We start from the raw sequence: 7,048 nt of genomic DNA on the forward strand, positions 1-7,048 counted from the left end.
GGAATATATTACCCCTTCACCTATCGGGTGTAATGAGCAATATAATAGCCCTTGAAGTACGGCATGTGGAAGCGGGTACATATGCACTTCATTGTTTGTTTCCAAGTCTACAGTTAGGCTAGCACACAGAAATGTTATGTATGGTGTGCATACAATAGGTAATGTGTTTACAAACGCACTGCATAGCAACTTTGAGAGAAAACACATTATCACTTGTGAGTGTTCTGTGTGAAATGGTCCCATTTATCACAGATACAGAGTGACTGCATGGAGGGTCATTTATTCTAGCCTCCTGTACAATATTTTGAGCTTGTACTATGCCTTGTGGTGACATGTCTTGCGGCCGTTCTACATTGAAGAACAGTCTCATTCAAACCAAAGTTCCAGGGCACAGGCGAGGATGATGATGCCTTTTTGTAGCTCCATTCCAATGTCCTAAGGCGAGCCATCATAGATGAAGCCATTTCTTCATTGATCACTGTAGCCATCTGCTTCTTTTCTACCTGCAAAATGATTTGTTGCAATTTAATGTCAGGAAAAGTACACGAAACATGACTAGCAGCGCTTCCCTGCATCATTCACTTTAATATTTCAAGATCACATGAAGAGCAGGTTAAAGAAAACAAGCACAGATAGTGCTTACTTCCAGGAAATCGTTATTTCGAAAGAATAAGGCATTTAATCTGCCACATCATGAATGTAGGAGAGACAGGCTACACAACTATATGAGGGCAATTCAGAAATTATTGCCTCCAAGCCCACTACTTTGCCAATATTACAGCAAACATTTTGAACTTTTTATCATTGATGCACTTATGCTTAAGCTATCGAATGTCACTTGCTTCGCCTTCCTATCTCTTCTCGTTCCAGAGTAATCGAGCAATTCATGGCATCCAGTGGTGACGTCCAGTTGAAACAACAGGCTGTAATTGAATTTCTGACTGTGGAAGGTTGTGCGCATATCAACATTCACGGCCATTTGACTGCAGTTTACAGGAATGCCTGTGTTGACGTCAGCACTGTGCAGAGGTGGGCAAGGACTGTGAAAGACCAAAATCCTACCACATCAAATCTCCCGGATCAGCACCGAAATGGATGGCCCACAATGGCTTCTGATGAGGGTCATGAACATCAGCAGATGAGTTGACTCGGTGCAATCACAGGATCAAGCAACACCAGATTGCAACACTCGCCATTTCCATTGCCTCAGTGAACCACATCATTAAAGACCTGCGTTACAAGAAGACTTGCGCTTGTTGGGTGTCACGGTAACTGACGACTGACATGAAAAAGTCGAAGCATAGCTAACAAGTTCAATTCTTGTAACCCAGGAGGTTTTTAATTATGTGGTTCACTGAACCAATGGAAATAGCGAGTGTTGCTGCAATCTGGTGTTGCTTGATCTTACGATTGACCCAATTCAACTCGTCTGCCTGATGTTGATGATCCTCATAAGAAGCCATTGTGGGCTGTCCAGTTCGGTGCTCATCCTGGACATTTGATGCGGCTGGATTCTGATGTTTCTCAGTACTTGCCCACCTACGCACAGTGCTGATTTCAACACAGGCATCCCCGTAAACTGCTTTCAGATGGCAATGACTGTTGAAGGGCGCAGAACCACCCGCAGTGAGAAATTCAATTACAGCCCACTGTTTCAACCGGACATCACCACTCGATGCCATGCATTGCTCGATTACTTTGGAACGTGAAGAGATAGGAAGATGGGGCAAGTGACATTATATAGCTTAAACATCAGTGCATTAATGATAAAGAGCCAAAATGTTTTCAGTACTACTGGTAAAGTAGTGGGTTGTGCATCAGTGCACAACCCACTTTTGTGCCTCAGTGCATAAAAGTACATTTTGTTAAAAAAGTAAGTGGAACAACAGTGCATTTTTCCGGCAAGTTTGATGGTGCATATCTCTAAACTGACGCCATTCTGGAAATCAATTCCAAGTAGATACACCTTGTAATCTCACTGGCTATGATTCGTAAATTACAATATGTGCCCCAGATATGTGGTGGCGCTGGCAAACACTCCCAGCGTTCTACTAGGAAGCATAAATACCCAAGAAAGTGATGGGGAAACGGCGCCCGCAGTAGCTCAATTGGTAAAGCACCTAACGCGTAATGCAAAGACGTGGGTTCGTTCCCCACCTGCAGCAAGCTGTTTTTTCATCCACTTTCAGTTCCATTAATTTATCATTTCTTTATTTCATTTGTTAATCACAAGTAATTTACCCTAACATGTCCTTGGTGTCAGTGTTTGCTGGCTTCTTAGGATATGATTAATAAACATCGGGTTTCTTGGTTAAGCCCCTTTCTTTTCGGTTATATTAGCTATAATGTAATTCATTCGAAAGATAATAAATTTTTTTAATTAGTTTAATGTGTTTCGATTTCTTGTGCTAGATATATCTGCGTGTTTGAATATTCCTGCTCAAGGACTAGAATTATGCTATATGCAACAGGACTATATTTAAAAATTCCACAAGACTGAAAATCATCACCCTGCATAAAAACAGTGTGAATTTCAAAAGCTTCAGTGAACCTTATTGAATCAGCAAATGGCCAGTGTAACTAGTCTGATCATCCTGGAAATCTTTTGTAGCTTATAAGCATAGTGAATTTCAATTCCACATTTAGGAGTGCAAATTTTTCTAGAAGTCAGCTTTTTCTTTTTAACAGCTAGCATCCCTGCCAGTTTGCTTAAACATAATGTTGCATGACTTCAACAGTACTGCACAATCACTTTTTTCTGCTCACAGTGTCTAGTGATGTGTCTTTAGCAGCTGAGATAATTAATGTTCATGCAGATAAACACCAGAAAACATTGCAATAACTGCCAAGAAAATGCAATCATGCGTTTTGTTTACAAAAGAGCATGTGCTCTACCTTCTGCCAGGTTTGTTTTCCGTGTCAGGCTAGAACAGAAGTTGCACAAGAGGCACCTTTTGCATCCATGAAGATATTTTATGACGTTATGGTGGTGTCGAAACATGACATCAACCATAACACTTTAAACTATTTTATGAAACAGGTATTTGTACAAAGATAGAAAAGGCACCAATTTTGAATTTATCACATTTGGTTTAGAGTACCATAGTATAAATGGCTCAACTAGTACAGGTACGCAAACGGGCTAGTTGGTATTGGTCGATGACGTTAGACAATGTGAACTCGACAAAGGATGGAGAAAGAGGCGATAGCATTTGTTCCATTTCTCGCCACTTTTGACGTCCCTTGTACAAGTCTGCGCTGTCTGTCGAACATCATGGATCAACTAGTACAGCCTGAAAAAAATATGTCATGAAAGAAAACTTGACTTTCAACCTCGACAATTCTGCCTGTTAGGTATTATGGTTTCTTTAGAACTTATTTCTTTATACAAAGTCAGACCCATCAAGTAAAGCTTACTGAGAAAGAAATGAAGAACAACGTCAACACCTCTCAAGGCACATGCATCAAAGGAGTCAGAACATCATACACATTACCTTTAGGTGCAAGAGTATTCTCTTTCTTAGGCAAACTGGATTTCTAGTTTCTTAAAGCCTATATATTTATTTGCCACAGCTATGGGAAAATCACAAGGTGGAAAAGATGTGTTGGTGCAATTTCAACTATTATGTACAACAGCAAAAGGTAAAGCACAGGAAGTCTCACTGCTCCTCTGTCTAAATGACATTCAGTTTCATTTGTCATGTCCACTCCTATCCTGATGGCAGCAGAAACAGGAAGACAGCAGCGTGGTTCAGAAAGTAGATGAAGGAGCTGATATCCTAGCTGACATAAAGAGTAAAAAAACGGAGCTGGTCAGGCCATGTAGTGCAGACGTGAGACATCATTAACTAGCGCGAAAAAGACAACGGACGACAGCTAGAAGCACACAGGACAGAACTCTAGGCTTCAACTGAAATTTCGGCTACACAGAAACATAGGATTCAGGGGATGCGACCTCAACGCATGGAAGCAACATTTATCTTTCCTTTTCCCTGCCTGACACAGGAGGTATTGGAGCCAATCGATGGGCAGGTTCATTTCGAGATACGAACACTCTTTTTTGGCGAGAGCAAGGGAGGGGTGCTTACACACTTATCACCCGCTTTTCGATGCAAAGTGCTTCGAATATTTTCATGTCGACCTGCCTATAGAGCCGCGTTGGCAGATGAGTGCTTTGAAACTGCTCAGTGCATGAGCACTTACAGCAATGATTGGCCAGATGGCCACTAGCCATGACAGCTGCCCTATCTTTGTTCCCCCAAGTGGTCGTTTAAACACCGACCTGTTTGGCTTGAGGACACATAGGGCAGCTTTGAGTGCCTTGGTGGCTGGTGGCCACATGGCCAATCATCGCCATACGTGCTCATGCACCGAGCAGTTTCAAAGCAATCGTGTGCTCAGGCAGCTCCAGAAGCAGGTACATAGGGAAATATACGAACCACTTTGCATCAAAAAAGTGGGGAATAGGTGTGTAAGCACCCGTCTCTGGCTCTTACCAAGAATGTTCGTATAACCTGTTCATAAATTTGTTCCGATAGCTCCTGTGTTGTTTCTGTCCGTCGACATTCTGTGCATTCCATGTTTCTGTGTAGCAAAAATTTCAGTTGAAGTCTAGACTTCTTTTTTATGTGCTTCTTGATGTTGTCTTTTTCACGCTAGTTATTGATGTCTCAAGTCTGCAATGAGCACCAACTAGCCCAAGTGCCTTCTTCAACCATGTAATGCATAGGGCAGATAACCGGTGGCACATTCGAGTTACAGAATGGATGCCAAGAGAAGAGAACGGTAGTCAAGGATGGTAGAGAAGTAGACTACGATGAAGTCAAAAAATTTTGCAGGCTTCACTTCGAATCAGCTAGCACAAGACAGGGGTAATTGGAGCTCACTGGGGGAGGTCTTCATCCTCCGGTGAAAAAAATATGTAGGCCAATTGTGATGAAAAAAGTATACCTGTCGGGTCAGACGTCTTCACTGTCTTTTCAGCAACGTGTAGGCCCAAGACAGCCAGTCGGTTCCCATGCAATTGCTTCATGCTGACTGCAATTGCTTCATGCTGACTGCAACTGCATGGGCACAAGAAAACAACCCACCATTAATACCATTCGAGATTGACGACTCAATAAAAGAACCTCTCAAAACTGCAAATACAATTAAGCATTTACCAGCTTAATAAATACATATATAAAGGCCAAGAATAGTTACAATAACCATACACTTTATAACTAGACATTAAAATAAGGTAGTGAAGCGTACAATAACCGTAGGACGCTAAGTGCAATTCATTTCAGAAATACTGTTGACAACTGACAGGACGCCTTAGGCAGGGTTCAGTCACACAACAAGAAAACAAATAGTAGTAATAATAAGCACGCCTGCGTGAAACCAAGAAACGAGTACAAGGACGAGAAAAAAATTGATTAGGCTCGGTGTGCTTATTTATACAAAAAGATAAATTTATAAACAAATAGCGCAACCACGCATTCATCCGCAACAGCACGACAGCTTCTATAACAAACGAGCACAACTTAAAGCGATTGATAAGTACATAGCCGGGACGGTCGTGGTTCTTTTGTTTTGCATTAGTTATAGTCATGAAACCACAAGCATTGCAAGCTGCCTGCGCCATTGCCTACCACGGGACCTCCGACAAAAAAAAATAATAACAATTGAGTGAAAGTACACAAGCGACATTTAATACGGTTGTCACACTGCACACTGTTGGCCGCGATCGATCCTGACTGGAATCGAATTTCTGGACGCGTTTGGCCTCGTTGCACAATCGGTGAACGGGAGCCAATCGCGGTCGAAAATTTCGATCCAGAACGCGCTCAATCGTGCTCGAAAGTGGCCGTGTGACACCGGTATAAGTTTGCGCCCATCTTTGGTAACAGAAAGAACCAATTAGTCAAACCAAAGTATTATTTCCCTGCCTGCGCCGAATACTGACGCGTAGCAGTACTTAATTCTCTACAACTCTAGTTGAGGACACGTGAACAATGAAACATTCATTTTTTTTTTTCTTTTTCACATTCGGTGCCCATAGGCTACGCCTGGAGTACATATACTACACTCGCATCCAATACACCTTGCGCTGTCCTTTAAATAAATTACGCGAAAATTACTACCACAATGACGCACCATAAAAAACGCGACGCTGAACGTGGCTACGTACGTACCTTTTATATGAGCAGTTCATGCGCCTTGCAAAAGGCCCTCGGTTTGAAGGCGGAGCGCTGTCACGATCTGCACTCTGGGCACGCAGTTTCGTTTACGTAGTGGATGGACCATGTTGACGATGCATTCCGCCGAAAAACAAAACGTCCACTTCATCACTGTTCAGGCCGAATGGAAGATGTTTTCTCCTTCGCCACGAATGACGGCCGTCGTAGGCGTAGTAAACACACTGTCACAAAGAAACACCGATGTCGTAGGCCGCTGGTGCCCTTCTTTCTCACGCATAATCGCGTCGCCTTCACTCCGGACGCTCACTTCGCGTCGATGAGCACAAAAGTACACGAAAACAACGAGGTGGTACAACCTAAACGCAGCAAAAAACAGTCTAATTACTCACAACTTCAAGAATGTCACGGAGAACACACACATGTGCTCCCGGCGGCCCGCCGCGAGACGCAGGAAATGACGTAGCGGCGATAGCGGCGACACCCGTCGGGGGAAGTTATTTCAATTTCGGTTTCGTTTTCAAGGCATAAAAACAAATGTTCTTTTAAACTATGTGTGTGTATTACTTTCAAAGCTATTTATTTTACGCTACCTCTAAGCCATTTTCTGTGTTTACGGGTAGTTTCACTGGAAATTTATTTCCAGAAACATCAAATCAAATGGGGCAAAGGTGGGCTGGTAACTGCGTGTAAGTGAATTTATTTGTCGATGCTTTCTTTTTTGTTTGTTTGCTTGGACGTTCATTTGTAAAGAGACGTGGCCCTTCCTGATTGTATAAGATAAAGAGGTACTTGCGAGTCTGCCTTTTCTTTTATGCACAGAGAAACAGAGAGAGAGAAAAAAAGCTTTAATTGGCATTTTCAAGAAG

General features: G+C 42.5%; 1 long non-coding RNA gene across 1 annotated transcript; it reads right to left on the minus strand.

Moving 5' to 3' along the window:
• Positions 1 to 274: 274 nt before the first annotated feature.
• Positions 275 to 6,590, minus strand: LOC135909538 (uncharacterized). Its single transcript, XR_010566729.2, has 3 exons — positions 6,177 to 6,590; positions 4,951 to 5,063; positions 275 to 503 (listed from the first exon to the last, which is right to left on the minus strand). It is a non-coding gene; the product is annotated as an uncharacterized lncRNA (long non-coding RNA).
• Between the last annotated feature and the right edge of the window lie 458 nt (positions 6,591 to 7,048).

Source organism: Dermacentor albipictus, chromosome 5, assembly GCF_038994185.2.
Source record: "Dermacentor albipictus isolate Rhodes 1998 colony chromosome 5, USDA_Dalb.pri_finalv2, whole genome shotgun sequence".
In the NCBI taxonomy this organism is placed as follows: Eukaryota; Metazoa; Arthropoda; class Arachnida; order Ixodida; family Ixodidae; genus Dermacentor; species Dermacentor albipictus.